At 43.7% G+C, this 20012-nt stretch overlaps 1 long non-coding RNA gene across 1 annotated transcript; it reads right to left on the bottom strand.

The window, feature by feature from the left end:
* Positions 1 to 1786: 1786 nt before the first annotated feature.
* LOC146174973 (uncharacterized) lies at positions 1787 to 16316 on the bottom strand. Its single transcript, XR_014701727.1, has 3 exons — positions 16213 to 16316; positions 15633 to 15674; positions 1787 to 2232 (listed from the first exon to the last, which is right to left on the bottom strand). It is a non-coding gene; the product is annotated as an uncharacterized LOC146174973 (long non-coding RNA).
* Positions 16317 to 20012: the final 3696 nt, after the last annotated feature.

Below are 20012 nucleotides of genomic sequence, written 5' to 3'. Positions count from 1 at the left end.
TTTAGCGTCCTAAAACGACTCATGCTATGAGAGACGCCGTAGTGGAGGACTTTGGAAATTTCGACCACCTGCGGTTCTTAAACGTGCACAGACATCGCACAGCACACGGGAGCCTTGCTTTTCGCCTCTAACGAAAAGTAGCCGTCGAGGTCGGGGATTCGGTCCCGCATCCTTGGGAACAGTAGTCGAGCACCATAACCACTGCGCCACTCCGGCGGGTGAGGCGGTCATGAAGGACGGGGCCAGGGCGACCAGAACCTGCGGAGCACACAGAAGGTTTGCGTTAGCCATGGTGCCGCTACGGCAAATGCGGTCGATATACGGCCGGCTTTAGTAGGCAGTCACTTAGCTGCCGTCCTGGATACGATTAACATAAGCGGTGAAGTGGTAACAGCATCGACGACAACGGGCCTTCCAGCAATGCGCCCACAGGGCAGATTCTTCTTTTTCCCGAGACCAAGCAAAAGCAAGGCTTGTGCAACACGGTGAGGTAAGCCACAAAGATGCTGCCAGGGTCACTAAAACCTGCGGAGTATACAGCAGGAGGGTGTTTCTCATGGTGTCGCGATGGCTGCTCCTATATCCACTGAAAGTGCAGTCGATGTACGGCCGGCTTAAATTGGCAGTTACTGAGAGACTGTCCCGGATATGATGAACTCGTGTGTTGAAGTGATAACAGCATCGATGACACACCGACCTTCCAGCAATGCGCACTCAGGGGAGGATTCCTCTTTTTCAGGAGCCAAAGCAAAACCAGGGATTGCGCAGCGCGGTGAGGTGAGCATGAAGCACGTTGCCTGGGCCACTGGAACCTGCGGAGCATACAGCGCAGTTTCGTTAACCATAGTGCCACGACGGCTACTCCCATGTCCACTAAAGTTCTGCTAAGCTTGCCCCCGAGGTATCGTGATTGACACTGTTTTCTCGTTGCGAAAGCAACTCTACGACAGCCAAAGCGAGACCTCGGGTGGCCGCGGCTACAAGACGACGAAGAGGACCATGAAGACGACGAAAACGAACAAGGAGAAGAGGAAGAACAAGAAAAAAAGAAAACGTCACAAAATGATGACGTCACATCCGACCACGTATAAAAACTAAAACTGACGTCATCATGATGTCACAAGCGCTCATGAACGATCACATCACCGGGCAATTCACGCATGCGAAGCTGACCCCGCCGGGCGTGCGAACCAGGCGTCCGTGCTGCGCCTTTCATTTGGCGCTTCCTTGAACGCCGTACCGCTAAGCATGCAGAAGCAGATGCAGTAATACCGGAATCAGTGGCGCTTTAAAGACTCGCCTCATCGCACTTTAGTGGTCCAAAGTGCCCCTAGAAGTTTTTATTGTTCCAGTGTTCTCAGGAATAAACCATTACACCTTGCGGTTAGTAACGTTCACGTCATGGACATCTTCGCCTGCCTTTTCTTTCCCCGCTCTCATCAACTCATCCCTACACCCGTGGAGGCGATGTAACTAGGCTCCACTGTGACCAACCTGAGGCATCAGCGGGTGGCCGCGGTGTGCTTCCAACTAGTAAAACTCCAACCGCCTTTGTGGCCATTCGAGGCCTTAAATTTTTGTTGCTTTGGTAAAGGTTGTGACCCAGGGACACAGTGCACTGCAGATTTTAGGTGTTATGCGCGCAGCTGTACTTAAGTCTGTATAGTTTTGCCGTTTTGATAGGCTTTCCCATGCGTGCGGTTTGTGGTTCCTGCCTTCGCAGTGGGCGACCGCGAATGCGTAGTGTCTGTGGAAAGTACAAGAAAATAAATAAATTACAGTCTTTTCTTTACAGTATTTATTTGCTCGCAATGTCCTATGTTAGATGATTTAAGCTTGATGCAATGACTTCGACGTACATAGAACTGGACCAAGTCAACGAAGTCACACATAGAATTTTGTTGTGTACGCGGCTAGAAATATTTATTGAAAACTTTTCCTGTCAAACGGTTTAAATAATTTTCTTTCAGAACTCTACCTGGCCGAAGAAGTAGCAAATACGTTTTTTGCTTTCAAACCAAGATATCTTCCAATACTTTTTCTAATCACCATGGTTTTCGTTTTTTGGAAACGCATGCAGACATTCTTCTTCGCATTTTTCTTCAGACTCGAAGCTGTTGCAACCATCGCTGCCACCGACGTATGGTTTGCATTTGTAATCGCTGTGGCTGAAGTAGAAAAGTTGCATTCTGAAGTAGGAGTAAAGACGTTCAGGTTCTGGACAAGCGCAACCTGCATTAGTAGAAACAAAATATGAGAACCCAGATGTCATTTGATATCAACTTCTTTATCGGAGCATAAAATGCAAACAAGATTAACCATAGGTGTATAAAAGATGATTTCGGAGAAGAGCAGCGCCATTTCCTTATGGAATTATTAGAAGCGACGTTAGGAACAGAAGAATAATCGCAGGTTAAATAATGAGGAATACTGCTTGGTTCCGATTTCTTAACAACACATCAAAGATTATATTTTATGGGTGGTACACTTTTTAGGGTGGTACACTTTTTAGGGTAGCTGCCTGGAAGGTGTGGATTGCTTTCACTGGAAAATATGAGTTAACAGAAAAATGCGGTCCACCAATCATAATAGCGGTTTCTGAAAAATATATTTCCAAGATGGGCAAGTCCATTCACCCAGCACCACTTATTGGCCCACACAATCAGGGCATAAAAAATGCAGCGCCTATTCCCGTAAACAAAATGCAGCCTATGAATTTAGGTCCTCGTGCACTGCTCATTATTGTGGATATCCTGTTACTCGTATGAAAACACGCCAATATATAAGCCATGTGGGAAATAATTTCAAATATATTGCTAGTAGTAAAGTACCAAGGGAAAACCTATAATGTCTGCAGTTCCAAAAAAGTCGTGTTATCAAAATTGTCAAATCTGTGATAGTGGACGCCTCTATATGGTTTCAATATTACTTCCTGAACGGGACACATATATCAGGTTAGCTGCATTTAACTTGCATATAGCGACTTGAGCTTCGGGTGTGAATAAAACTTGAAGCTTTTTTCAGGGAATAATTCAGTCTTTACAGAGTATTGTTATATACAATTTTTCTTGTTTACTGCTATGGAATTTGAGGTATGTCTTGATGGCTGACAGTTATGCAGAATTAGGCAGAAGGTTGTGAAACAATAAAACCAAAATCATTTTCATAAAGTGATGTTCCTGATGAAGGAAGTCGTGCGGAAGAAACAGAGAGTTAAAGTGGTGAACTGGCAGTGACTCATCATTTAGAGGTAATACTAAGCGGTATTCATTTTCAAATTCGTAAACATAATTGCCATGTTCCTGCTGGTCATCGGAAGAGGGAGGTCGGTGCATGCTACCACACCCCCGGACAAGCTGAAAACAGAAACTGAACTGGTGTTCAAGTGTCGCGGATGGGAGAACATCTTAAGATCGAACCGATTCTTTTCTTATTTCACGGTTCTCATTGCTTAATACGCTTTCTAAGATTATCAGTTCGTGTTATGTATTGAAAAAATACATTTAGAGACCATTATTGCTGAACAGCGGGTGAGGGTTTGCGCATATTTGCCTGAAAGCTGAATAAAATAGCTAGAAATTAATCACATTGTCTTAGCACTGAAGTTCTAGATCACACAAATATTTAATTTACTTACCTCAACAGCTGTTGCTGGAGCTGCTTTTTCAGTGAGTATTGATGCCCATGTTAGATAACTACTATTTTTGGTTGACATATAATATTAGAAAACAAAATTGATAGAGTTTACCAGTGTTTATTTTCAATTTAAAATTTTGATCTTTCTTTATACCGTCAAAGAAATATTAAAATATGTGTCCAAATTGAGCATCGCTGCCTACGGCACTTGTTCGCAAAAACTTAGAAAGTTAAAAATGTCCAATATTGCAGGCAAACTGGTTGACAGTTTTTAAGAATGCATCGGTTGTCGCTTAAATTTGATAATACACTCAGGCGTTTTCAGTTATTAAAACGAAACTCTCTTCGTAAGCAACTATTTGATTCGAGGCAACAGCGTATTGTTCTCACATATATAGCACTGGCCTTAGCATTCAATAAGTAACGCAAATTTTGTCCGCTTCCTGCGAGTAATAAATCGATCATACAATACTAGTGATTTATGCTTAAGTAATTATTATCAATGGTAAATATTTCGAGATGCATTTAGTCAAATGTTGTAAGCTGCTGATGCGTAGCGAAATTCTGCATTGAAAGTTTGTCGTATGCAAACCACGAGTAATTAGAGCAGGAAAACAAATAGGACGCGTTTTTGAAAAAAGCGTTTACCAAATCAATATCTTCCGTGCGAGTAGCTGCGGAGGTAACAATTGTTATATGGCAGTTGTGCCATATGGTAAAATTTCGTGGCAAACTCTGCCCCTTAACTTGTCCCTAGTTTCCTGATGAGTGAACTTTTATTGTATCACCAGCCTCGACTTAGGTTATGAAATAAGCTTCAATGACAAAACAAATAGGAGAAGCTATCCTTTCAGCGAACGCTTCCTCGTATTTCTATGCTCGAAATCTAATCTTTTCCATTCAGGATGCTGGTATACTATCTCGATACGGCACGCTAATACGAATGCACGTAAGCGATGGCAGTGCTGATTCTGGCATATCTAATTACGACGTATCTGTAATTCTGTCTCGGTTATTTATTGCTTGCTCTGTTTTAGCCCAACAGCCTTTAAGACACCGTTCTTCAAGAAAAATCGCCTTTGCTGACAGCATTTCTGACATTCTTGTTTTGATTGAAATTTTTGGGAAATATCTGCGGCAGGTGGTTTTCGGCAAGTTATATATTTGTGCGTTCCCTATTTTGCGTGTGGCATGACGCCACCAGAGCATGGCAAGCCTGACGTTCTCTCATGGCTGACATGGCAAGCCTTACCAACTGGAGCTTCGCATTTGAGATGGGACGCTGAGATGAGAAACCATTCTTCCGGACGCTCCGTTTCCGCTGTATTCACGCTGGGCTAGGCCGTGCAAGCATGTTCGTATGGCAGAGGTAAAAGTGAGCCTTTATATATACATATGTTGAGTGGTCCTGTATTGTATAATGTGGCGGTCTAACACTAGATACAGTTTGGCATTTTGAAGGTAAAAAATCCACAAGTGAACAGATTAGTAATTGCTTAGGGCAATAGTAAGGCGCATTTGCGCCCGTGAGGATTCCTTTAGGGAATACGGCAAATGGCACTTGTTCAATCTATCGTATCAGACCAATAAATGCTGAACATAGCTCTACCCCTAACCTTTTGCACTTCTTGATGAAACTGCTGTACACTCTGCCTTACCTTCCTTTTCAAGAGAGAATTATTACGGCAATGAAATAATACAGCGATCACTTCAAGAAGCCGCTAACTTTTGTTCTTTTCCGAGCTCTGTTACCGGCTGACAGGCTCTTACGACCTTACGTGCAGAAGATGTTGTAAATATTCGAAAGTAAAGTGATATTTACGGGTATGCGCAGGCCATACATCCCAGTAGTGGTCCTAATCGTGCGTCATTAGTGCAGCATTGATCGCTCGTGGATGAGGAGGAGGAAGATGAGGAGGAATAAAGGCAGAGAGGTTAACCGGCAGAAAAAAACGGCTTACCCTGCATTGGGGGAAGGGGGTTAGTGGATATAAAAGTGATGGAAAACACGCCATGGAGGCAAAACACCTATTCCAATTCCCTTACAATACCCTGGGCTTGCCCTGGGTACTCCTACTGATTTTTGGAAGCAGCACAGATATATAATACCGACACCTGACACGTGATGTGCAGGCTAATGAATTCAACGCATCTGGTTTACAAGGTACACTATCTCTGTTTGACTAGGCGCATCATTATGCGCTTAAGAATTTAGAAACCTGCTGGGTAGTTCTCGTGATCAGTTCATTGTAATTAACTCCTGCTGAATATATGCACTGATTTTTATATTCAATGTTTTCCTATCTTAGGGTTGAAAATTAGATTTCGCTGTAGTTCCGTTCTGATATTCTACTAAACGAACAGCTGTTATCAGCTTTACTATGGGCTAGTGTACGTATTCTGAATTCTCTAGCAACTATTATTATTAGCAATGAAATGTTTGTAATTAAATAACATTCTTCATTAACAGCGGTCCTCGAATGTATTTACCAGAAAGCACTGTAACATTGATTATATGGATATTAAAGTTTACACTTTCTGAACTATGTCTTTGGAAATTGCTTTATATTTTCAGATGTGTTGTTTGATAATACAAAACAAGATATGTCATCCCTAATGAATATCGTTTGAACGAATAAGCGATTCTGCTCCTCATTTAAGGCTATTTCAAACGTCACTGATGAAGCTTTTGAAAATTTCGTTCTATTGAAACTATTTTTTTGAATAGCGAACCTGAATAGCATCGAAAATTAACTTGACATGCGCCGCGTTTCTAGGCGTTTTATATGTGTTTTCCTTCTGAATACATTTAAGCTGCGGACAGCGCTTGTGTTGTGTATTTCTTGTCTGGTCTGTGGTCTGTGATTGGTTTGGTTTGAGGGGTTTAACATCCCAAAGTGACTCAGGCTATGATAGGCGACGTAGGGGTGGAATTCGGAAATTTCGACCACCTGGGGTTCTTTAACGTGCGCTGACATCGCACAGCACACGGGCACCTTGCTTTTCGCCTCCAGCGAAAAGTGGCCGCAGCGGGCGGGACTTGATCCCGCGCCCTTGGAAACAGTAGCCGAGCGTCGTAGCCACTGTGCCACCCCGGCGGGGGTAGTCCACAGTCTCTGTTCACGCTGTATTGCCCTCAAGATGAATATAACCCAGCTAGCCCACCTTTCGATCCTACAGCTTCCGACCGGATTGTTAAATGAAATGAATGTCATGCTTCTGGAGGCGGCGAGCCCAGCGAGCAGGGCGGCCGGACTGGTCTTTCATAAAGACCGTCGAGAAGAAAGCGTGGTATTCGGTCACAACATAAAAATGTCTGCCGTATCTATAGGGACAAAAGTTTACGATGGCCCAATTAATGGTCAAATATACTCTTTCGGTTACAGAGTAACTAAAGCGCTTTCATCGAGGTCAGGCTGGCGTACGCCACTACATACTAGCGGAAATAACGTTTTCGTTTGGGGAGCACGGCGCCTAGCCCAATACCGCTGGTGTCAGTGGGAAAATCTTCGTTGGCGCATTCGGGTCAAAGTGCCGGAGAATGGGAGGCAAAGCCAAAAGGCGGTGTAAAATGTCGAAGGCGTTATCGAAAGCTGGCATCGAGGAGGAAAGTCGGAGCAGCAGGCAAGCACCTGGGTCAGAGGAGCGATGATAGAGGCGAAATTCAATGTGGAATGTCTGAAAAAGGAACATAGTCCAACGATGCAGTGGAGCTGCTTCAGGGAAGTTTGCTTCGGAAACTCGGAAACCGCACGAAGTTTGGCGGGGTCGATAATAATTCACCCTTAGAAATGATGTGGCCCGAAATAGATAGTTTTCGGATCTCAAAGTGTCACGTTTTCAGAATCAATCGATTCCCTGCGTTAGCGAGATTTCAGGCGGAGAAGTTAAGAAGAAAAGTTGGCACAAAAGAGTACAATATGAATCAGATAGCAAAGGAAGGTTTGCTAGTACAGTGCACGGGGAGCAGTCTCGACTAGGCGCATGGAAAATAGCCGGAGCTTTACAAAGGCGAAAAGGCACAACGTTGAACTTGTACAAGAAGTCTGGTGTCAGATAGTTTTAGGGTAGTAGCCAGAGTGCAAATCCAAAGAGGAGAAATACTCGGCTCCTTGCGAGCATTCCAGGGCGTCCTCCATTTGCGGAAGAGGACAGACATCTCAGCGCATGATTTCGTTCACCCTATATGGTAATTGACGTAATGTCGAATGTAACCATCTTTCTAAGTGACCAAAACAACCCGAGAAGTGCAAGGACTGTTAGGTCGTTCTATAACACCCCTGTGAAGCTTGTCGTCCACGTTATCAGCAATCCGTTGGCAGTCAGAAGCCAGCCCGCGAGAGGGACGCTGGCGCACTGATGCGCTCATGCGGGTTTTGACTGTTTGCGCAACGTAAGCAGTCGACCTAGAGCTATGTGAGAACGGTCAAATGAAGCAGTGAAGCTGTGGATTAGGGCGACGGACCTGATCGCATTGCACGGGTGAAAGAAATGCGTCAGTGGCCTGTTGGAAGATATCGTATGGAGTCGGAACGGTACAACATCCACATAGCTGAGGACATTATTTTCGAAGGGAGTACGCGTATCAGGAAGAGTACATAGAAAAGCGGGATCAAATTATTCGATGCAGTGGTACACTCGCCGCATAGCAGGACGGACGGGCTAGAAAATGGGTTCGAGACGAATATTGCACTGAGGCCGCCGACGATTGATAGAACAGCAAATGAAAGAAGGCAAGGATCGCGTGAAGCAGCTTCGGAAGGTGTGAAAAGGCAGTCGAAGTAGCAACGCTTTCAGAAGTTAAAGGAACGGGGGCAGCAGAAAATGCAGGAATGTCTGTGCCTTTAATGACAAGGAGTTTTGCAAACCGGGTAGGGACGTCAAGCAATATATTATCACAGAGCGGGAAACGTTAACTTCCACGCTGGCAGTCAATAACGGCACCGTCAGTGAAAAAAGAATCGTAAACCAGGCTAATGTGTGAGCGCTGAAACTATAGCAAACTCGACGGTGTATAAAATGTCTTCAGTTAGAACACAGGCTATCCGCGCCAATGAGATATGAATCCACTGTGATGTGGCGGTGCGAAGCGAAAAGTCGGAAAAGAGACCGCCAATTGCGGAGTCGACTACAAAGTGCTTCAATGATGACGGATACTGCAGCGCATTCGAGAAACGCTTAAACTACATCATCGGGATGACACGGAGTACGTGTAGAGTTCAAGACAACCGCCGGTCTCGCCCCAAGAAATCCGACTTATTAGTTTTCCTGAATGGGACCGATAGAACGTCCTAGAAGCGGATACTGTGAACATCGCCTAGGGCAAATGATCGGTGAGTGGTATATGCTTGACGATCACGGGATACAAAACTGGAAAAGAATGAAGTTTTCGGTGAGGATTGCACTGTGCCGTAGGATTAGTTGCGGAGGTCAGATCTAGGAGGTGGAAGGCCTTGGGGGCAAGGCCTCCGGCATATCTCGAAAGCCTGCACGCATAGCAAACTGGTCGGTTGTCCGCCGTACGCCAAGAGGTCATAGGCCGTTCTCGTACCCTTTGACAGGAAAATGGTATGCAGGCTCAGCCAACGGTGCCGAATGAAAGGAAATGGCTGCCTAGTAGGAAGCAGGAGCAAAGGACAGTAACGGCCTGGCCGCAACTTGGGCGTGCGTTAGCGGTTCCGTTACATGCGGCAGCACGGGGATGGCTGATAGGACGTCAGCGACATGGTACTGCACAACACATCGTATAGTAGGGCACAAGTCAGGAACAATGCAGCCAGTATCTTGCAATCGAGGAAGCAGGGACAACTGACGGGACGCCATCTTCGCGAACAAGGGCTTTGATTTGTTGATTCAAAGGGATTTACTCGGAAGTAGCAGAACCGGCCAAGGCTAGTGCGGAGATGGTCTCATAGACAAACACCGAATCGGCGGGTAGAAGCGCGCTGCTTGCGCAGCTTGTCGTAGGTCTGTTAAAGATTGATGATGTCACTGACGGTGGTAAGATTTTCCGCCAAAACGTTCTTAAACACGTCACCAGCAATGCCTTTCAGCATGTTCTTTATCTTATCCGCTTCAGACGTGAGCGGGTTAACTCGTTTGCAACGGTCAATGATGTCTTCAATGTTGCTGGTGAAGATCATTATTCCTGGGTAAGTTGGTTACATTCCATTCTTATTATTTAAAGGTGCGTACAACACGCGACACGGCACTGTGTTTGTTTGTCCCACAGTGAAGCCGACGGGATGAAGCGCAACTTCCAAGTAGTTTATTGAACACATGAACTATACGTATATAGGCTTTATCATCACATACGCGGACAGAGATCAAATTAAACGTGACAACTCGCGGTCAAGCGATTTCTCTTCTGCCGTGTACAGAGCAATTGATGTTGCACTTATCCAGGAGCTGAGCTTATTTTTGATATAAAATGCATCGAACACTTTCCTGGCTGTCTTAGCTCTACTTTTATCGAGAATGCTCTCTTCAGAATAACATGGCTCACAATCACAAGACGAGAACTCTGTAATTTGCTTCCGAAAATGCGTGCCTTATTTCCTCAGTTCCGCATTTAGGTCATGCGCTCTCGTGCGCTCATTTAAACACCGGCCAGTCTTCCCTGTGCAGCAGTTGCCGCAGGCCATTTCACTTTGGACCTCTTGTGCTTCGTTTCGCAGCCTCGTTCCTTGTTTTTTCTTTCTCGGTAGGGAACCAAAGGCCTCCAAGTTCTTTTGGCGCTGAAAACACCAACGGTACTCCTTGATGCTTAGCAACTTTTTTAAATTGTGGCCCGCTTTATACAGCATCACGACAGGCCTCAGAGCGTCACAATGGACGTGCAGTCAAGATCTACCAATACCTTTGTTTATTTTTCGCAGACGAAATTCGACTACAGCTGTCACAAAGGAACGACGGAACCCGGAGGCCAAGAGGCTAGCCAATTGCTCATTAAATTATTCTTTATTGTTGTCGGGCATGACTTTCTGAGCGTGGATTCAAGGTATTGCGACGAAATCCCTTTTTACTAGCTCTTGATGCGAGGAATCAAATGGCTACGCCCCACGTGCAAAGAAGCAGCTACTGCCATCTGGGGGCACGAACGCGCTAGTTCATGCCCTGGCTGTTGCGGTGACAATTAGCACACTGCGAAGGCGATGTTCTTTAGTATCTCGCGCAATAATTAGTTGTAGATTTACACGATACATTATATGGTCTGGCGATATCTTGCTGTCGTGTCTGGGCCACGGAAGCTGGTTTGTTCTGCCGCCCGCTGAAAACGGAGTGGCGCAATGTTTTTTACCTATTAGAAGAGAAGTTTATCCCCAATATACGTACAAACAATTTATGAATCAAGAAACGCTTTCGCATTATTATGCTGTTCGCTATTACTACACATACGCCCCTACAAACCCCGTTAGAGATTTCAGCAAAGTACTAGCAGCCCTATGAAATGTTTTTTTTTTTTTGCAGACCGTACGATAGCGTTTAGTTTCGTTTGTTTTATCCAGGTTACATATTATAATGTTTCAAGGGTGCTACCCGGGCGCTTGCTCGTCGTAAAAGGTTACAAATAAGTTATGCCGCTCCAAAACCTTCACACCAAACGCCAGAGCAGCATACACCAGATCTCTAGCCTTAAGCGAAGTTGTGTTATGTTACACACAATTCTCACACCTTTAGTTTCACAACTGTCGGTAGTGCATTCGCGCAGAAACACAGCTGCTGCTGTGGAAACTGCTTGGTTCATGTAGCTGCAATGTAATCTAGAATTTAGGCAGTCGTCTTTAGAAAAAATGCTTTGGGGAATACGCTTTTCCTTTAACGGGTAGAATGCAACAATTTATGAGCTAATGTAATGTGAAAGTTGTGTTATGCAATAAAGTATGATCAGAATGCTATTCTAATATCAATTTACACCAGTAACATTTCTCTGCTTGGTATTCTTCTCACCAACCAAATTTACCGATATCTGAATATTGTAACTAATAGTCGTCCTACGCCTTAAGGTTAATCAATGTATTCCCTAACCAAACTTCATTTCAGGAATAATAAACACATTTCAGTCATTGCAATTCTTCTGCGACAAGAAACATTGTTTTTTATAAGTGATCAATGCGCGGAAATTCGTAAACACATTTTTGAACCAACCAAGCAACATGCACGTATTCAAGGAAAAGAATGTTCAATTGCATTGAAGGTGTCCACTGTCCATATATAAAAAGACAACCCATGCTATACCTTGCGCGTTCGCCATGCAGACAACATGTCCAATCTCAGTAGGGACCTTATGTGAAAAAAGTGTTCGTATCTGCATTTAGTGTGGATTTCTTCCTTATCTCTCAAGTGTGCTTGGACAGCTCGATGTGATGGCCAACATTGACTGGTGCGGATTCACTACCTTCGTGAGATGTTGCTTACGCATAAGCATTATATTGTTACCTGAACTTCCCAGCACCTCCACCAAGGTGTTACGGGTTAGTTCAGCGTGTAGCAGAGAGCGGACACGGAAGACAAGGCTTTCAAACAGGCGTTTTCTGCAGGCACCAGCCGACTCTGTTTAAAGTCGTCTTCTCTCAAACTCACGAGAGTCTTCTTCTTCTTTCCTTATGCGTATGCACCGCCTAATGTGACAATATTATTTGATAATGCTCTTGAGTTTAGCAGCCTTAAATATTTCAAAAGCTAATTTTTTAAATGAAGCCATAAGGAAATTTAGCTCTTCTATTCCTATGCAGAAGTACCTCATAATCAAGCCTACATATGTGCGTTCCCCTCATGATCACGCGTACGTTGTTTTGGAGCGTCATAACTTCACCAAGTCGGTTCGCTCTTAAGGGTAGAGAATCGAGCTAGTTGTAAATGTTACATTTATCAAAGCGCTAATACGATACGGACGAAGAAAAGCTGACAGAGACAAGCGCTACTTCCTACTTCCGTGTCGTTTTAGCTCAGTGCAAAATGTTGCGCAGTTCTTTATTAGAATTCAAATCGTTTGCTGCAAGTCTTGATTTACAAAACGTAAGACTTGTCTGCTTGGACGAAGGTATGGCAACATCCTTTATTAGGTGCATAAATATATCTTACAGTTTACTAAGTTCCTTGAGTATATTAGTGAAAATACAAGTTTTGTTTTCAATACCAGCTACCTATTCGGCAAGAGTACAGGAATCACGTTGAAACAAAAGTGTTCTGCCAAGTATTTCAAGACTACACATTTCGCTTCAAAACGTTATTAACAGAAAGATGAAACACTCTCCAGTTGCCTAAAAAAATGGGCTCGACAAACATTGAGTCTAAAGAAACGTACTGTATTATTTTGGCTGTGGTAATTTTTCCCCTATTTTCCGCCTATATGCAAAAGTAAGAAAGATAGATTAGAGTTAAAGAACACATGAAATACAAAACTTGACTTTCATAGCGTATTTCTGCATTAAAATAAATGTTGAAAGAAAACCATTCACAATAAGGAGTGAATTCGTTTTATTCCATGCGTCAAATTGTCACTCTACACCTCGTATTGGTTGCCGTTTTCTTAAGGCCAAAACTAAAATATGTACCAACCTACGCTTGCGAAGTGCCTCTGGAGGAAGCAAAAAAAAAATAAAGCATAGAATAGGTAGAAGTATACGCACTCGACCTGAAAGTTGAAGAAATGACGCATTTATCGGTTATCGCGCCCTTTCCTCGGCTCGGTTCCCCTCATCATTTCACCTCAAATGAGCGAGGCGAATTCGTAGCTGCTTTTAAATCTTCCATCTTACATGATCGGGTCACGTTGCAGAACCCGACGATCGATTATTGTACTAAATGTTACTGTAAGTGTTTCATGTATGTGCATTGAGCGTGACATTTTGCTCAAAACGTCTACAGCGCTTACGTCCCAATTTTCACAAGAGCGGAGCTTTTAGCTCCGAGCAAGTCTAATAGATTGCAGAACCCAGGATCGATCAGTCTCCTAAAGGTTCTTGCAAGCTGCCTCGTGCGTTTGTTATGAACGTGACGTTTAAACCTCTGCAACGGGTATGTCGCATTCTCACGAGAACGGGGCATTTACCCCCTAAGGAGGTATGACTTTGCAGAAGTTGGATGACTAGCATGTTAAGCTTCATATAATGCAGCGTTATGAACGATAGAAACCATCTCCTAACCAAGCCGAGTAAATGCGACAGCGTGGCCAAGGGAGTTCCCGAGTAGGGGTGCAATGCTCACTGGCTTGATTCCCACAAAACGTCCCGTTCTCAAACTAGACTTTTTCGGTCCCATGACATCCCACAACCGGCCCACCAATCAGATGCTCATTGTATCATCTGACAACTTTCGAATGCGAAAGGCATATCCATGCATTGCTCTTGACAACTCCGACGCCGGATATCAAAGCTGGTGCAGCCTTTAATGCTGTTGAGTTAAACAATGTTGAAGCATAGTTGGCGTCCCCATAAGGCATGATGCGATAAGTTTATTGGCTTTCGTATACGACAGCGCTGCGTATTTTAATTGTTCATACTTTGTTTAGTCATCACTTAAACACTAATTCTCACATTTGTAACCCTGTTATCTCCTACATGCACTCGATCGTTAGCTAGAGCCAAATACTAATACGGTATGTTGAAAACAACGTGTCATAAATATAAATCCCAGCTTTAATACGACGCATTAGAGTGCCTACGTGAAGTAGACGTAGTTTAACTAAACACAGGATCTGTTCGTCCTTTTTCGGCTTTGTTCCACTATCACCATGAAATTGGACATGCTTTGCTCAACTGGTCGCGCTAGAAAACTCGATAAAGTCTCATGAGATTGGCAAATCAGCCCAACAATGTATGCCAGCTCTAGTAACCTGCCAGCAACCATCGGCTGACGGCGTATTGAGGTTTTTTATTGGCAATGCCAACGGCGTGAGCTCTGTATTACCTTATGAAGGCATTTGAATGCTACTGCGTTTAACGGTTTGCAGCTCTGCTCTCTGCCCATTGCGCACACGGCAGCCGTTCGTTTTCCTATATCTCAAATTGTAAATCTCACCACTATATGAAGACGACAATATTATTTCGAGACAGAAAACTCAGAACCAGCGTTTTAAAGGATACAATCAAAGGCGTGCTCCTAGCTGGTGTTTCCCAAATTACTTTTTTATATTTTATTTTGGTTTCCTTTACAAAAGAAATAAAAACCGGGCCAGAGCAGGCGAAAGGTGTATCAAGACCTTAAGAAAGCCAAATTACCCCGTAAGAAGAGAGTTTAGAGAAATAAATCTAAAAAGGTACCGCATAAAGACATAAAAAATGAATAATGCACAGAATTACGCATTAGAAAACAAGTTATGTGACAGCATATCGCTGGGAAACATATTAGACATAACAGAATATCATATTACTCCCAGAAAAAAAAAGATATCACATATGTACAGAAGGAATATATATGCGGCTACAAGGCATGACAGGGACACACGTCTGGAAAATCGTGTCCGGAAAAGCAAATTTTAAATAAAAAAAAATTTAAGTGACATTTTGTTTGGTTCAGTTCTCTAGAAGTAGGCTGACTTTGCGTTTCTTAAATTGTTGATCAGTACAGTCTTCGAGGGCTAGATATAAAATTTTCGTATCGGAAGAAAACAAGCTGGGTGTGAGGTATATGTCAGTCTCTCAACACGGTAGATTTGTTAGAACGTTCAAAACATTGTATTTTACGAGTTGTAAACAATGACTATGGATGGCCAAAAACGTGTCTTGAAACCTTTGCCTGTTTGGTTTTATCAGCGTGCGCACATTGTTTGCGAATTTATTTTGTAAGTCTGCTCAACGGAAAGAAGGCTCAATTTCTGGAAATACTATTTTGCCCTTTCTTTAGCTACAGGGGATAACCTCCTTTGAGATGTTGGAGTGAGAGAAAAATCTACCCTGTGCAATTTCTGCATCCTGAGTTCCACATATAGCTCCTCTGCTCACCGGCACGTTCTCACTGAGGTCGATGGTAATCACATATTAGAGGGTACTCACCCATTGGGTATTCACACTTATTTTCTAAGTCATTCTTGCAGTCTGCAAAAAGTGCAATTTTGATCATCTGAGGTTATTTTCCTTAGAAACTTTTGACAGCGAAACAACAGTGGCGATAACTGCTTATTTCAAAACATTTACTCCTTTCAGGTCTCTGCACGTGCAGATGAGGGGTCGCTGGCGCAAGTACCACTGCTAAAATGCTAAATTTACTCTTCCATATTGATATCGGTGGTCAGAATCTGGAAAAATAAATCTACTTGATTGTTGAAATAAACGGCTGAACTAAATAGGTCTACAATTTAACAATAATATCCAGGTCTGCACATCACTGGAGCCCACTGTTCTCGTAGAAATCGCAGTCGTTTCGGAAATCACACATGTGCAAAAAAAAGAAGGTTAGTACAAACACTGCCAAGATCCATGTTTCAAAACAGATAAAATATAAACGTTGTTCAAAAAGCAATGAATCGTCACCTATATACATAGACATGTCAAAGCAAAAATGGAAGTTAAATTTTTAATCCCATTTGTTTTCTTTTTTCATATATTACATCGCAGGGAATGAAAATGCACCTACTTTGCATCTTGCTTTCGCTCTCATAAAAAACGTATGTGCTGAGCAGACACGCCAAGGAAATTGAACTGTAAATCTTACACATCTTGACGGCCTCTGGCGAGGTTTGAGCCTCAAACTTGAGAGCGTATATATATATATATATATATATATATATATATATATATATATATATATATATATATATATATGAAGGAAAGAAGCCAACAGTCGACGAGGCCAAGGAAAGCGTTGGGGATGGTACTTTGTCTTTTTTTATATATTTTTTATTTTTAATATATATATATATATATATATATATATATATATATATATATATATATATATATATATCAAACACCTTCACTCACATGACACACTGTGCTGGATAACTGCAGATGGTAGGCCAAACATCTTTGGTCATCTGATGAGAAGAGAGGAGTCGCTGGAGAAAGATTTGATGTTGGGAAAGGTTGAGGGTCGCCGGAGAAGGGGTAGGCAGCGAACGCGATGGTTAGATGGCATTCTCGAGGCATTGCAGATGAAGCTATGTGATGTTAAGAAGATAGTGAAAGACCGGAAAGCGTGGCGTGACATGGTCCATAGGGTCACGAAGAGTCGGACACGACTGAACGCCTGAACTGAACTGAACTGAGGCCAAACATGATCAACACAACTTGTGTCAAGCCTTAAATATTAAGTTTTTACATGCTGTTTTCTTTAGCGCAAAACGTTACTGCTCTTTTCTACCCGAGACATTTATACTACTCAGAACGTTAACGAATTACTAAAGAACTGGGCTATTGTTGCGGCACCTTTTCCGAATGATGTCCACTTGCGCTACGAACTGGACTGCCCGCCTTGTGAAAATACTTGGGCCTTCCTAAATTCTACATGTGTCATATAATTTATACCGGATATCTGGCAGGGTGGTTACAAATCTTTTACGCGGCTTTAACTGATCATTGCCGAGGCGTTTTTCATCACCATATATTGAGAGAATGAACTTGAACAAAAACCACTTCTGTAGGAGAAAGATTAATCTTTTTTTTGCTTTTCACACGACAGAACGATTTCTTCTCTCCTTTACAATCTGCTCTCAAGGAAACAATGTTTATATAGGAGTCCAGACTAAAGCAAGTACTCTGGCATCTGTGTAGTTTTTTCGCAACATATGGCGCCCCTTATGATGACGACGAGCGAATAATGGATGCCGTTCAGAGAGTTGTTCACCTGAAGCTGATTGCTCTCGTCCCTCATCTGCTTCAGTTTCGCGTCGTGGTCCACTTGATGGTTGTAACTGTTCAGGATATTGTCACGTAGTCGTGACAAGCCCAGCAACCACAACTGAAGACACTGGCGTTGCACTGGATTGAAACTCTATATTGGGCTGACCTGCGCCCGCAGAACTAAGAGAATTCGTGGCGACGATACCAACAAACCGGCTCGTAGGTCGTCAATTGCCCGTTTCACTCGTCAGTGCTCAATTTCAAAAGCGACGAAGAAACATTAGAAAAAAGCAAATACCAGCGCATGGCTGGAATCCTCCAAGCTACACCTCGAATCATCTGTCACAACAAAGGAAATGATAAAACCGCGTCATGTACAAGCACAAAATTCTACTTTAACTCAATTTCCTTGTGCAGCCGGTCTCTGTGCTAGCTGTGGAACACGGTCTTTCCAAAATGCCTGTTTGTAATCTTTTGTCCTCTCATTGCACCCTAGTTTCTGGTGGCTGCTTAGGACGGGCGACCCGCTCGACTCTGAACGTATTACCCGTTTTCCCTCTATGACTAGGGAAATTACGCCTAGTTCGCTCAGCGCTTTTTGTCCTGGTTCAGATACTGTAACTTCATTCGTAATATAGACCGCTATGGTAGGTTTACGCTGCTCAGAGGCGCCATAAACCCGATGCTAAATAAATCTCTCTAGGCGTCTGCTGCGTAGGTACAAATCCCTCACGTCTGCATTTGAATGCATGACAGTGTATAGGGATCGACCGTTTTAATGTGTGTTATGTAAGAACGACAAGACCTCTAAGGCGCTGAAAACGCCTTCATGCTTGTCACGATGCGAAAGGGGCAAAAAAAAACACCAATTTCAGGCATTATACGACTTAGAGAAATGGGAGACGACATCTTGGCGATATAGCCAAGTGGGTGTCGCGCGAATTCATGGAGCTCTTCTAAAGCTTTACATTTTGCTAAACCGATGAAGGTGGATACATGAAACCGCAGCAGGGATAGGCAGCATAAATAACCCGTCTTAGTCACAGTCTTTACCATGCGCACCTTTCGGAAGCCGTGCATGAGCCGCTGGGGATTGCGTTGAGTATATGCATGCTTGTCTCTGAACTTCTTAAATTGATCCTGCCCCGGTGTTTGCTTTTTACACCCTGTTTAGCTGATACGTTGCGCTCGTAATGCATGGAAATACAGAATCTACGAACTGGTAAGTCACACAGAAAGCTGAAGCGGGAACTGCATGCAGGAACTTTCGAATTTAGCCGCGGCTGGACTTTCGGTGTTCGTCGTTAGGTACAAATATCAGCGAAGACATGCTGACCTCGTTCCACTAATCAACCGCCAATCGCCTCTAACGTATATGCTTGCAGCTGTAGAGCCAAAACTTTGGTCTGTTTGCGCAGTGGGTACATCGCACATAGAAGCGCGCTGTCAGCTCAGGAAAGCGCATCCATCAAAGTTGACGACTGGGCGAGTTGGTAACGGTTCATTTTAAACCCGCCAAAAGACGAGACACAGGAATGAAGAGAACAAGACAAGGTGATGCATATAGATTTTAAATCTGCGCCAAATGCCGTCTATGGCCGCTTCCTCCTGAAAGTGAATTGATGATTTAATTGAGATAGCAAACGTTTTAAATTAGCTCTAGTTGCCACCCTCACATTTCGTTGCTGACGTGCGTGCAATTTTTATACTTGGGCAGCTGCCAAAAACAATAGCCTAACTGATACTTTCTTTCACGGTCACTAATAAACACGCGCACAAAGCTGGCTGTACTCTATATTTCAGCTTGAGCTGGCGGAGCGCCCAGAATGTCGCGAAAGACGTTTCGCTTGAACCAGAGTTTGCGTGCAGCTTACTCCCCATAGCAATCACACCGTAGCCTCGTTTCTTGCGGCTATGCAAGAGAGCAGTAGGATCAAACAATGAAATTGTTAGCTTGACCGTGGCACCCTACGACGATAGCGGTAATATATAGCGGCAGCGGCAATGTTTCGAGACGGAGAGCTACACGGCAAGATAGATGCCGCATGCTTTGAATATTTCGCCGGAAGGCAGCCGGAGCGCTTTTTTATTTTAGGCTACTGCCGGGTTGCCACTGATATTTAAAATACATGAGGAGCCTTTTCACGTTCAACAAGGGGCAAAAAGAAGCGCGAGGCAATGTAGAAAGCCTGCGTGATACGCGCTACATCATAGGCAGAGCAGCCGTTGTATTACCCAGTCAGGTGTTCCTTGACCGCCACTCTATTCAAAACTCCAGCGTAAAAAACCTGTGATTGCCAATCTTGATAATGCTCAACAGAACCAGCTTCTTACACTGCTAGATAACATTCGTGTCTCCCTCAATAGTTAGCAGTCTAGCTTGGATATCCGTGCGGCTGTAACTAATGCGATAGACACCAGTACTGACGCTCCGTTGCAACAACCCTCCAACTGCATCCCCCCCCCCCCCCCCTGAGATCCAGGTGCTCAATAAACATCTGTACGATGTGGTACGGCGTCGTCCCCAAGCTCTTTGGCTTTCCCGGTTGTCCGGGTCAGGCAGCTAGACGGCGCTCTTTGTCAATGTTGGTTATA

Source organism: Amblyomma maculatum, chromosome 11 (genome assembly GCF_055883805.1).
Source record: "Amblyomma maculatum isolate TAMU_Amacu chromosome 11, ASM5588380v1, whole genome shotgun sequence".
Classification (NCBI taxonomy): Eukaryota; Metazoa; Arthropoda; class Arachnida; order Ixodida; family Ixodidae; genus Amblyomma; species Amblyomma maculatum.
The sequence above is the reverse complement of the archived record's forward strand: the minus strand, read 5'-3'. Positions and strand labels throughout refer to the sequence as shown.